The sequence below is a fragment of the Chelonia mydas genome, chromosome 2, assembly GCF_015237465.2.
Source record: "Chelonia mydas isolate rCheMyd1 chromosome 2, rCheMyd1.pri.v2, whole genome shotgun sequence".
NCBI lineage: Eukaryota > Metazoa > Chordata > Testudines > Cheloniidae > Chelonia > Chelonia mydas.
In genome coordinates this window covers 115,347,940-115,361,652 of record NC_057850.1, presented here as the reverse complement: position 1 = coordinate 115,361,652, position 13,713 = coordinate 115,347,940, and positions in this window count along the sequence as shown.

Genomic DNA, 13,713 nt, shown 5'->3' with positions numbered 1-13,713 from the left:
TACAGCGATGATATGATGCATGCACATTAGAAGAGTTGGAGGTTTGCTTTTCTAGCAGACTAACAGAAAGATGTGGTCTTTTCCCTGTGGAACTGAATGGACATTTAAAGAGAAAGTTATCCCCTAATCCTCTCAAGATGCACAGCAGCAAACAGAACCTTGCTTACATGTTAGGTCACGGGTCCTCAAACTGTGGTCCACACACCGCTGGCTGGTCACATGGTACTAGGGTTACTACTTTAGAAATGCAAAAAACCTAGCACCTCCCTTCCTCCACAAGGCAAGCCCACTGCAAGCTCTCCCATACCTCCCCCCCCCCCCCCCCCCAGCCAACAGTCACTTATAGGATCTAAAGAGAGAACACATAATAGATAAGATTGAGAACATTTTCTTACTTAAACTGCAGAAACAGGAACACTGCAGCATCTTTAGCTGGACACAGAAACTTAACATTAGGTATCCCAGTGTACTGTGATGATAATGCAAATCTTTAGACCCATGTTTTTCAAAAAAAACCAAAACTGGCAGATTAAATTATTTTTCTGGCAACTGGCAAATCTATTTAAAAAAAAAACAAAAAACAAAACACAACCAGCCAGGAGGTAACCCTACATGGTGCTAGCTCTTTTTCTTTTCCCCCTCCCTTTAATCTACATTAGAAGGTCACTTAGTTACATTACATGTTTTTCTAGCATTACTTTTCCTGGTGAGCATTTCTGCAGCAACTCCAACAATTTCTTATATGATCATGAATGGGAGGGGAGGTTGACCATGTGAAGACAAATGGGAAGAAGGTGGTCCACAGAACAGTCTCTGCTTTTAACTAGGATTCACATGAGATGAAAAAAAGTTTCAGAGTAACAGCCGTGTTAGTCTGTATTCGTATTCTGTATTCCAGCGAGAAACTGCTGAATTGGAATTCATTTGCAAATTGGATACTATTAATTTGGGCTTGAATAGAGACTGGGAGTGGCTAAGTCATTATGCAAGGTAGCCTATCTCCCCTTGTTTTTTTCCTACAAACCCCCCCCAAGACGTTCTGGTTAAACTTGGATTTATGCTGGAAATGGCCCACCTTGATTGCTGTGCACATTGTAAGGAGAGTGGTCAGTGTGGATGAGCTATTGCCAGCAGGAGAGTGAGTTTGTGTGTGTGGTTTTTGGAGGGGGGTGGGGGTGGGGGTGAGAAAACCTGGATTAGTGCTGGAAATGACCCACCTTGATTATCATGCGCATTATAAAGAGAGGTTTCAAAGAGGGATGGGCTATTACCAGCAGGAGAGTGAGTTTGTATGTGTGGGGGGGGGGGGGGAGGGTGAGGGTGAGAAAACCTGGATTTGTGCTGGAAATGGCCCTACTTGATGATCACTTTAGATAAGCTGTTACCAGCAGGAGAGTGGGGTGGGAGGAAGTTTTGTTTCATGGTCTCTGTGTGTATATAATGTCTTCTGCAGTTTCCACGATATGCTATGCATCCGATGAAGTGAGCTGTAGCTCACGAAAACTCATGCTCAAATAAACTGGTTAGTCTCTAAGGTGCCACAAGTCCTCCTTTTCTTTTTACGAAAAAAAGTTTGAGAACCCTCGCACTACACAGGCAGATGGAGTGTGTTGACCTAGTAGGTGTCTTAATGATAATACCCTGTTCTGCAGGAAACCAGTGGGTTCAATTCCTGGTTCCCAATCTTAAACCCGTCAGGCCAGCAAGGGATGTCAATCCTGGGCAAAAGGAGTGCCTCACACTGCTTCCCAGTGAGGTCCCTGTGTAAGCAGAAGTGTCGCACTGGTGCCAAAAAGAGTTGGGTGGAAAAGGAGTCACTGTGACTACACCCACACCCTTGAGGTTTGTGAAGTGCAGTGTGGGAACCCGCTAAGGAGAAATTAAGGGCTCCTCAGGATTCTGACAGGAAAATGGAGGACTTCCTTGAGGGAAAAAAGAAAGAAGGCAGAGGAAATGGGATGAGAACTGTAACTATTCCTAACAATGGTAATTGCAGTTTTTAAGATTAGCCTGGCTAGAAGCCCAGGATGGTAAACACCACTGAGTCAGTTCAACTGACAAGCATATTATAGTTTGCAATTTGGAAGGAAAACAGCCATCTGAAGCAATTCAAAAAGAAATGGGTCATTTTGAAAGTGTTAAAAAGAAGTTTGCAAAAAGCATATTTATTACCTTGTTCATTTAAATAAAAATTTAATTAAACCTAAACAGCTCTAGGATCATAATTTAGGATGGAATTTTCAAAAGTGCCTGACAGAGTTAGACTCCCAACTGCCACTGAAAGCAAAGGCCCACATTTCAAAATAAAAACCAAAACACTTCAGTATGTATCTGGTAAATATACACATGGTGTGCAAATTAAGAATTGTGTGTGCAAGATATGTAGTGGTATCATCCAATTTTGAATGCACAATTACCTGTTTGTGATCCTTGCATGTACATTTTGCACAGACAGCTTATGCAACCGTTTTCCAAAATTTTGCCTCTGACTTCTTTAGGTGCTGTTGAAAATCCCAACCCTTAAGTAATATTACATTAATAATTTTGTGTTGCTAACAAGCCTTCCAACTATTCCTTATTATTAGGGTGACCATACATCCGACTCTGGCTGGGACAGTCCCTTTTTAAGCCCTGTCCCGGCCATCCCGACTTTTTTGGCAAAAATGGGCATTTGTCCTGTTTGCTCTTGCCAACTGATAGTTGATAAGTTGGCAAGAGCAAAGAGGACAAATGTCAACTTTTGCAAAAAAGTGGGAAAGTGGGCTGCGGAGGAACATGTTGAGGGCAGAGGGGAGTGGTGAATCCAGTCCTGACCAGAGGGGAGGCAGGGCTCGGGTGAGCAGTGGTGCCAGCTCCGCGCAGGGACGGGGGCTCAGGTGAGTGGCTCGGGCCAGGCGGGTTGGGCCAGCCCCAAGCGTGGCAGGGGGTGGGGCTCAGGCTAGTCCTACGTGATGTCCCGTTTTCCATTGGGGAAATATGGTCACCCTACTTATGTAAAACATCTCAGTTTAGACACAATTTTATCTCCACATCACACTCAGCTAATGTTGTTTTCATCTCAATGGGATTTGTGGGCGTTCAGCACCTCTGAAGATTAGAACGCTGACTTAGGTACCTAACAATACAATGGACTTGAATGCCGAAAGGTTGGGCTCCTCTTTCTAAAAATCTTAGTCCAAGATTAGGGCAATGGAGAGATTTTCAGACACACGACTGGCAGTTGGGTTATCAATTCCCATTGCACTTATTTGACATACTTTATTCTCACCTCAAAATTAAATTTTCAGCAGTTTAAATTAGGAACTGGGGATATGAAAAAACTCAGCATTGTTTTTATTTGAACTGTTTTGCCTCACCTTAAAAATTAAGCCTGAATATTTGCTTTGTCTATTAGCTGGGATATTTATTCCCTGGTCAGACTGCACTGAAGTAATCTGAATAAATGTATTATTAATTTCTATTTATGTAATGCCATTTGCCCCTTTTTTTGTGTTATCTTTAAACTACATCTGTAACTCATGGTAGCAGTATCCTACAGGAGTCCCTGCTCAGAGCAGTTCTTCACAATAGTATATAAAATTACTCAATATCCGGTGAACTTGGCAATCTCTGATACAGCAACATTTGGGGATTGAAGGAGGCCTGGTGGCCCGTCTAGGTCAATCCACCTATCTATCAACTTGCAGCGTTTCCTTCCTTTTAAGTGTTGGTTTAATTCTTAAACTACATCCACTATGACTGCTTTGATAGTTTTTTCCCCCCCCTGCAAGCATTAAGACACTTTACATTAAAGGTAATTATATTGCTGTAGAGTCTGGACCTTCTCTGCTTTCATTTGTCCCCCTTTATGAACTTGTTAGCTGCTCAGATAGGTTTTTGGCACCCAACTTATGTATCTTAAGAGCTGTGTAGAACTCAGTCACATCCCCATATCTAATTAACCTCTTGTCTAATAGATAGCCCTTTTCTCACCTAACTTTTGCCATTTACTTCTACTGATGATCATTGAGTTACATCTGATCTATACAGCTGTCTGTACCACAGCATAATTTTTTTCGCCTGTCCCCTTAACTTTCAGATCCTTTGTCATTCCCGACACCCTCAGCTGTACCCTTCACACAAATTTATCCTGATGCCCCTGGTCTAGTCCCATTGGCTCATTGGATATTGCTACGATAACCTCTTTTACTCTGTTTTTTCCTTTTTTTATCCCAATACTTTATTTACTCTCCTGGCTTCTGCCAAACCCTGAAGTAATGGTTTGTGTTTTCTGTCCACTCTCACCTCAGCTCCTTTTACTGGTGCACACACATACCCCATCATGTCTGAGTAGCCTGGCCTTTTAGACACATGCAGTACATTTACATAAGAGAATTGGATGGCTTATTTTCATATTTGCCTCTCACTAAAAATTGGCAGATCACACTGCAGAGTCATTTTGCATGAGCACATCCTGCTGGAAAACCTGGACCTCACAGTGGTCCAAGAATGAAAGAAACATGAGCTTATGTTGGCTTTGCTGCCATTCATGTTCATAGCAGCCAACTTGCTTCTTCCAAACCGTCATTTTTCAGCAAGCCTCCCTGGTTTCAAAACTTTAATTCACTCTAAAACTACATGCAGATGAATGGGCTTCAGCCAGCTCTTTCTTGCTTTGGAGCCAAAACAGCTCCATTCTGCTTTCAGAAGGCTCACTCCAGGCTAATTAATATAACACTCCAGTTCTCTCTTGTTGGCCTGGAGTCGCCCTGAAAAAAAATCTCCCCTTGGTCTTTGCAATACCTTGGAACTGGTTTTCATAATCTGAAAACTTTGTCATCATTATTGACAGTTGATCAAAAGGGTTGATACACTGTAGGCTTTACAGTGTGATTTAGATGCTTTCATTAGGGGAGAAGGGAAAATGAGAGAGACGAGAGACTTTTGGCCAAGGTACATCAGTTGTCATTTATAGTGCTCTGTTGATAACAACGTACTCTGAGCAGTAATAGGGGTCAATATTTACAAACTTTTCTCCAAAAATTAGGCACTTAGATTCCTATGTAGGCACTCAAATACGTAGCCTGATTTAGACAGATCCTGAATATCCACCATTCCCAGAGAAGTCAATGGGAGCTGTGATTTCTCAGCACTTCTGAAAGTCAAGCTATTTTACTGCCTTCTAGGGTGATTCAATAGAAAGTGTGAAAAATCGGGACGAGGGAAGCAAATATTGGGACTGTTCCTATAAAGTAGGGACATTTGGTCACCCTAGTGCCATCTTAGGCACCCAAGTCTGAAAACATGTGCGTAAAGTAACTTCAGAATTTAGTCCTTGTCTTCCCACTCTCATGCTTTTTCCTCAACAATTATTATTTAAATAAAATAAATATGCAATGGAATCATTTTAAAGTATTGGTCTAAATCTATAGAAAGATGGGGGAAAGACTCTGTAAGCATGTGATCGGTTGTTTTGTTCAGATGAAAACAGAACAAATTCATTCCTGGTGTAACTTCACTGCAGCTGGTGGAATTACATTCGGGATGAATTTGGCTCTGCCTGTTTCAAAACTTTACTTCCTTCACTCTTGAATGTTCCCAGGGCGTTTTTATTTTGCACCACCACCTTGAAGAGCCAAATTCTGAGAACTGAGCCCCACAGTGTTTAGATTAGAGCACCTCTAAGGATGCTAAAGTTCTACACAGTCTTGATAGCAGCAAGACTGTTGACAATAGGCAGCAGCATTAAGGTAGCTCTTAGATTGTGCCAGACACTCTACAAACACATAGTAAGTCAGTCCCTGGCCCAAAGAGCTTACAGTCTAAACAAACAAGACAAAGGCTGGGAAGAGTAATATTAGCCTTACTTTGTAGATGGAAACTGAGGCATGAAAAGATAAAGGCCAAATATTCAAGTGCTCAGCACCCAACACACTGAGACTTTTTGGAAATCTGTCCGCTTTATTTGGTGCCTAAATGGGAGCAGAGTTCTTTTGAAAAGCAGGCCCCAAATCTCTTCCTGAAGGTCACCAGAAAGTCTGTGGCAGAGCTGGCAATGGAGCGAAGATCTTCCAAGTGCCAGTTCCTCAACCACAAGACCATCCTTCTCTCGTATCATCCAAATTATAGTCAGCCATAACATAAGGGTAACCCGACGTGTTAAACGGCTGGTGACATTCACCTTTCTGATGCATTTACCAAGAGCTCTGTTTCTTGGTCTGGGGTGAAAAAGGAAAGCTTGTTAACAGGCTGACCAGCAACTTGATCTCGTGCCTGTAGTGCACTTCCAGGTAGTCCTAGGTCTGGCGTTCATAACATTTCCCTCCAATGGTGCCTTTCACACCAGCTTGGTTGGACATGGAATTACAGCAAAAAGGTGCTCTTAGATATTTGGGCGGGTGAGTTACTTAAACCACAGTTCTCATTAGGGATGGAAGAATTTGTTTTGCCAAGTTTAACACAATGGATATTTAGAGAACTTTCTACAGTTTTGTCTGGACTTTCTCTGCCCTGTGCTGATTGGCTGTTTGCTCCAACCCTCCCCCTACACCAGTCTCTTCATCTCAGCTTCCCACCACACTTGCCTCATCTCCCTTCCCTCACCATTCAGCTTATCCCCTCCTAACTAAACTCACCCAAAAAACAAAGTAGTTCCCCAGTTGAGACATTTGCTGCCATCACATTGTTTACACTGCTGGAGTGTTAGACGCCTCCCTACACCCTATGCCTGTCTTGTCTATTTAGATTGTGAGCTCTTCATGGCAGGGACCATTTACTACTGTGTTTGTGCAGTGCCTAGTGAATGAGACATCAATTCTTGGTTGGAATAAACACGAACAGCAACAATAATAAACAGGTCCCTTACATGCAGCAGAGACCATCTCCACAGGGGCTCCTTCTGTCTCAGCAGGGAGGTTTAGAAAGGGGTAGGTGACTCCATGGTTATTTGAGTCCACTGAAAAAATCCCATTAATCACATAGGGGTACAGGGGCGGCAACAGGAACAGAACCTGCTCTATCTCCGAGGTTGCAGTAGCGACCATGGAGAGGGTCTGCATGGCCATTTCACAGCCCTCATGAACATTCCTGTCTTCCCTCAGCCATTCTTCCTGGAGAGCCTCAGCATAGAGCCCAGATAATCAGGCTGTGTACTGACGGGAGGATTAAACCTTTTGGATTTGAGGGAGTAAAGGATTGTCTCAAGTTAAGTTAAAACATAGCACGAGGTCCATTTGCAGACCTGAGGGAAGGAAAGCTCCTCAAAAGCAAGTTGTTCTGTTGGGTGAAGGGGTTTACTGAAGAACGAGTGGCAATTCTGCTCCAGAACCTGCAAGGGTCAGGAAGAAGCCAGAGCCATTCACTTGGACACCATGTGATTGCACAATGGCTCTGGAGTACCATGGCTATGCATCTGGCTCCCAGTTCCATAGGAGCTGTGCAAACAGGGCTTCCCAGGCTCAGCAGTACTTCGGGGACCTGAAAGGAAATGAAAGGCACGTTGTTCCATAATTGAAAGATGCATGCTCTTCTCTCCAAGAGAGGTTTATGGCACAAAGGGGCCAGAGATGCAAGCTCTAAGAAGGGCTGGCTTGAGTCCTGTATATTTTCTCCAAATTTTATTTTAACCGCAACTGAATCCTGCTGCTCCAAATGGCAAATCTCTATGCAGGGGTGTAAGGATGCTGGTTCTGGTGGGACCCAACTGAGAGTGCCAATTCAGGACAAATTGCTTAAAGCAGGGCAGTTACAGCCCACGGCTGGGGTTTCTGTGCACACCAAGGCAAACCAAACCAGCCAAACAGAGAAGACTTTGGTTTTACCCCACTGGCTAACCACAAGTCACACAAGCAATTCCCTTAGACACTCCAGTTTCCCAGTATCACCACCAGTGCCACTCGTTATGGGGACAAATGGTTATGAAAACCAATACCCTTGTAAAAGAAAAAAGGTTCTCTCGATCCTAAAGGAGCAAGCCCCAGACCCAGGTCAATATACAAATCAGATCTTACCCACAAATCAAGCTGTTGCCAATCCTTTAGAATCTAAAATCTAAAGGTTTATTCATAAAAGGAAAAAGATATAGCTGAGAGCAAGAATTGGTTAAATTGAATCAATTTACATACAGTAATGGCAAAGTTCTTGCTTTCAGGCTTGTAGCAGTGATAGAATAAACTGCAGGTTCAAATCAAGTCTCTGGAATACATCCACAGCTGGGATGGGTCATCAGTCCTTTGTTCAAAGCTTCAGTGTAGCAAAGTTCCTCCAGAGGTATGAAGCAGGACTGAAGACAAGATGGAGATGAGGCATCAGCCTTTTATAGGTTTCAGAGTAGCAGCCGTGTTAGTCTGTATTCGCAAAAAGAAAAGGAGTACTTTTCTTCTTTTATAATCTTTTCCAGGTGTAAGAACACCTCTTTGTTCTTACTGTGGAAAATTACAGCAAAATGGAGTTTGGAGTCACTTGAGCAAGTCCCTGCATACTTTGCTGAGTCACAAGGTGTATCTGCCTTCTCTCGATGGGTCATTTGTATAGCTGATGGTCCTTAATGGGCCATCAAGCAGGCTAGGCAGAGCTGACACCAACTTGTCTGGGGTGTCACCCAGAAGCATAGCATAAGTTTGAAATACAGACAGTATAGAATCAGTATTCATAACTTTAACTACAAAAATAATACACACATAATCATAACCAGCAAACCATAAACTTGGTTGCAACAATAATCTATACAGTCTCAGATTATATCAATAACGTCACAAGGGGATTAAGTTTTTGATCTGGGTCTGATGTCACCCTAACTTTTCTGTATTTAAGTGCCTAGATATTATGGAGAATAGCTTTCTACAAATACCAGGCATGGATGGATGAGCAGATCGGGGAAAAAAAAGAAGGTGTAGATTTTCAAGCAGCACAGAGGGGGCAGAAAACAGCTAAAACCTTGTCCCTAAGAGTGTGATCCTGCAAGCCCATGAAATTTCTATTGATAGGGCCCTCTCTTTCAAGCCCTGACATACGAATGAGACACAAGGAATAGAGCCTTGGCCACTTGATACTAACCACATCACTTTCTGCTGAGGCTAAACATGACTGACATTATCAGCTAATTATGGGTTATAAGTGTCTTTTGACAAAGCAGCAAAAGGGAATTTAGCCACCTCTCTCCACTGGATATCTATCAACTGGCACCACACAGCTAAAACCCCAGCTGGGTGGTGAAATTATGGAATCCAGGCCAGCCTTGCTTGGCAGCCTCCAAAACAACATGGCTACTAATGTGTTCCTAAGTGGAAAATACTAGCTGCTTAAGGTTCTAAAAGTAAATTCTGAAAGCCAAAAATAGTCATCTGTAAGCCTCAAAGTGCTTCACAAAAGAGGTAAGTATCATTATGCCCATTTCACAGAGGGGGAAACAGAGGCAAAGTGACTTGACAAGGTCAGTGCCCTATCTACTAGGAGATACTGCCTCCCTAAATCTAAACAAACTCCCATCAGAGCCGATTAAGAGAGGACCTGATTGAAATGCCATATATAAAATTCTAAGGGGTGTATTAAAACATACTTCTGTTGTATCTTTGTGCTCCCCAGGAACTGGAACTTTAACTGTTTCATTATCACTGTGACTTAGGACTGAGTTTTCAACAGAAAGACTTCTGCTACAATCCACATGCTGTACCTCCCATTCAGACTTCAGGAATATGCTCAGAGTGACATGCTAACAATTCCTCATTCATCCAGAGCAGTTTACTATCTGTGTTCTTTCCTGGTTCAGTTAGTACAGTAAGAACTCCCCCCCCCGGAGAACTTTTATAATGGGGAAAGTACATCTCACGTTACAGAAAGTGAATACATTTTTAAATTATGAAAAACACCTTTAGTTTCCTTTCAAGTAATTGCATAATTCCTTAGATCTTGAAAACTATTTTTCTCCTTCCCCTTGACCCTCCTGCATTAGGCACCTGCACAGATTGATCTCTCATTGTTGGGCAAGTCAAGTGTGCTGTAGAGCTATTTTTGTTTTGTTCATGAAGAGTAATTCCATATTTTATATCATTACAGTTTGCTAACTGATTTAAGGGGTTTCAGAGTAACAGCCGTGTTAGTCTGTATTCGTAAAAAGAAAGGGGTGAAGGGGAGAAAAGAGGGCAGCGTTCTAATACACTGAGAGCATTCACCTTGCCCAGACATTTCTATTAATGGCCAGATAACAGGCTCACCAGTTTGTACTTTCATAGTTTAAGAGGATACTGGTGTAAACTTGTGTCCAATTAAATGGAGTTGATGTGGGCATAAGCTATAGCCAGGTCAGCCTTAGTTTAGGTTTGTATGGCTGCTCTGACCTGCCATTCTGTGTATTTCAAACTTCCTCCCAAAATGCCTGATGTTCTTAGCTGCTGAGGTCTTCCAACTCCCACTGAAACCCAATAGCAGCTGCGGATGTTCAGCAGCTATCAAGACCTAGCCTAGAATCAGTTGTTTTTCTACTTTATCCTGGAGCGAGCCCTTGTAGTAATGAGTGCCCTGAACTCCAATGCTTCAATCAGGGGCAGCCTTAGAGAAAATAGCATCTTTGGCAAACTTGTATTTTGGCACTCTAGGCCCCACTGATGCCCCGGGTTCTCGTCTCCCCACCCCCCCTTCACCCCCAGGCCCTGCTGCCTCCCTCACTGCTTTCCACAGCTTGCACCCCAGGCCCACCCTGCTCCTTGCCTCTTAACCCCTCCTCTCCTCCCTTCCCCCCCCCAGCACCCTGGGTGGTTACCCACACATAAGGCCAGCCCTGACCTCAATGCCAGAAAAGATTTTATCATCATGGAAGTGCTGGGGTAGCCTATGTTGGCCCAATTGCAGTTGCTTATATTTCTTGCTTCAGGGCCTGGTTCAGATATCCGATTCCTTCAGTGTCAGGTCTATATTCCTGAAGATATTTTCTAATGAAATATTAGCCTTACTCATTACTTAGATCCTTCAGTAGCATCCTACTATAAGTTACATGGCTGATCTGGTAGGACAACAGTGGCAACAAAAAAGCTGGGATTGAGGAGATTAGAAACTCCTGTCCATGCAATGAATCAGTTAACATAAGAACTTGTGCAGTTTTCCACCTATAAAAAGAAATTATTTCCCCTACACCACCTGGAAATTCTAGATTTCTGCAACTACACCACCACACCTGGGGACAATATTAGTTTGTTGGTCTCCACTGAATATGGGCATCTAGCCCAGATGTTAACAACAGAGATAATTATATGCTCTCTTTTCTGTTTGTTTCTTTAAAAAAAGAAAACAAAACACTAGAATAGATTTCTGAAGCTAGGCTACTCTCCAGTTGAATAGCTATTATGTGTATATAGTGGAACAATCAAGGCTCAACTGTGTTTGAGCAGCTAGCTAACAGAAAGTTGTCACAGTTTTGCCACCCCTCACTCTGGGAGACAAGAATTTTGTAATTTGCTTTAGCTCCCCTTTTAGCTCCAATACATTAAACTAGTCCATTTAAACTAAAATCCTTTTCAGAACATTTGGTAGCATACTTCAAAAGAGAATGAGTAAACAGAGGCAATAGCCATTTTCTAGTATTTATTCTACCAGTAGAGATGATCTTTGAGAGCTTGCCATGGTTTATGCTGGAGTTTTCTGAAGTTCTTGTTAATACTCATGAAGACCAAATATTTAAATACTCCAATATCTGAAGACCATTCAAGCTCTATTCCGAGAATGTTTGAAATAGAACAAGGAAAACCCTTCAGTCTTGTCCCAATATTTCTTTAACATAAAGAAATGGTAATGATAAAGCTGAGAGCCTATGTTAATATGACAGGTTTCAGAGTAGCCGCCGTGTTAGTATGTATTCGCAAAAAGAAAAGGAGGACTTGTGGCACCTTAGAGACTAACCAATTTATTTGAGCATAAGCTTTCGTGAGCATCCGATGAAGTAAGCTGTAGCTCATGAAAGCTTATGCTCAAATAAATTGGTTAGTCTCTAAGGTGCCACAAGTCCTCCTTTTCTTTATGTTAATATGGTTAACAACATCAGAAGCCAGATGGTCTTTGTAGCTAGGGCACTGGACTAGATGTAGTCAGACTTTGGTTCTAATCTCAACTTCACCACTGACCTGTTGCCTGACCTGAGGAAAGTCACTCACCTCTTCATGCCTCTGTTTTTCACCCTTTGTCTGTTTTTCCTGTTTACATTGTAGCTTGTCTCTTACTGTGTGTTTGTTTGGTTAGGCCTCCAAGTGTTAATACAATACAAACAACAGTTCATTAACTTACCACAAAACAGTATTTTGGATGGAATCTTCTCTAAGTTTTGGCTGGTTCTGAAATGTGCTGCCAGAGGCTGTGCAGCTGGGGGGCGGGGGGAGCAGCCTACTATAGGACAAAATAAGGGGACAAGCCTTATTTCAGAAAAGGATTTCTACACCCTATCTTTGGGAAATTTCAGTCACGGAGATAATTTTTACTACCACCATCCCTATACCAGTGACTTGGGAATCTGCCTGTTCCAGACTTTTCTCCAGCCACTCAACCCAGCATCTCAGTCAATCTCTCCAACCTCTGCTGGATGTCTACATTTAAATTTTACATGGACAAACCCAAACTTGTTTTCTTCTCTACCACGCCCTCTGTCACAGTCAACATCACCAACCACCCATCTTAATTAACTGCTAGAACTTGTGGAGTATCTTTGACTCTTTCCCATACCCACTATAGCTAAAACTATGCCAAATCCTGCTGCTTCTACCTCCACAGCATTTGTCTTGTTCTGTCCCTTCAGTAGAGACTCTTGTTCAACTCCTCTCCCACTTTAATTACAACCATCTCTTCTTTGATCTCCCCCATACCCACATCACCCCACTCCACACAAGACTCTACCACTAAGATTACCTCCCTTTTTTGCCACGTTCTGCCACCATCCATTAGCTCTCATACTTGTTGACAAAACACTGGTCCATTCACCCACCCACACTGCGCTGAATGCACACAGCCACTCCTTCCCGTCCTCACCACCCGCACCCATTCTGCACACGTCCAATCAACCCCAAATGCAGCCCTGCAGCTGAGGCTCTCAAGCCAGCCCGCCCTCCTATCGCCTACCCCCAGCTGCAAGGGGAGGCGGGGGAGTACGCGGGGGAAGTGGGGGGAGAGCTCCATGAGTCCCTATCCCTTACCCCTCTCAGTCGCCACTCCAAACCCCCTGTTTCTCTGCTCCTTTGCCTGCCTCCCCGCTCCCTGGTAAACAAGCCCCCTGTGTGCCTCACACAAACCAATTCTTCCCAGGCTTGAATCTGACCATTCAATCATGTGGCCGCGGTCAGAAAACCACTCCCCAGAGTCCCGATGCTCGCTGAGCGGTCACCCCTCTGATCCCAGCCCAGCATCTGCGGCACAGCTGTTCCCGGCTGGACAGCCAGCTCCTCCCCACCCGCTGCGTTCTCCCGCCGCCACGCTGGAGGTCAGGAGGTGTGTGGGCGAGGGGGGGCAGATACCAGCAGTACCTGCTCTTCCACTCCAAAGCCCCTCATACAAGGGGCAGGATAGGGAGTGAAGCTTACTACATATGTCTCCCCCCGCCCAATTCTTCCATGTACCACTCCCCAACATGCCACTACCCCCACACCTGCTCCCTGCGCCTTTCCACCCCCTAGGGTGACCAGGTGTCCTGATTTTATAGGGACAGTCCCAATATTAGGGGCTTTTTCTGATATAGGCACCTATTACCCCCCCATCCCCTGC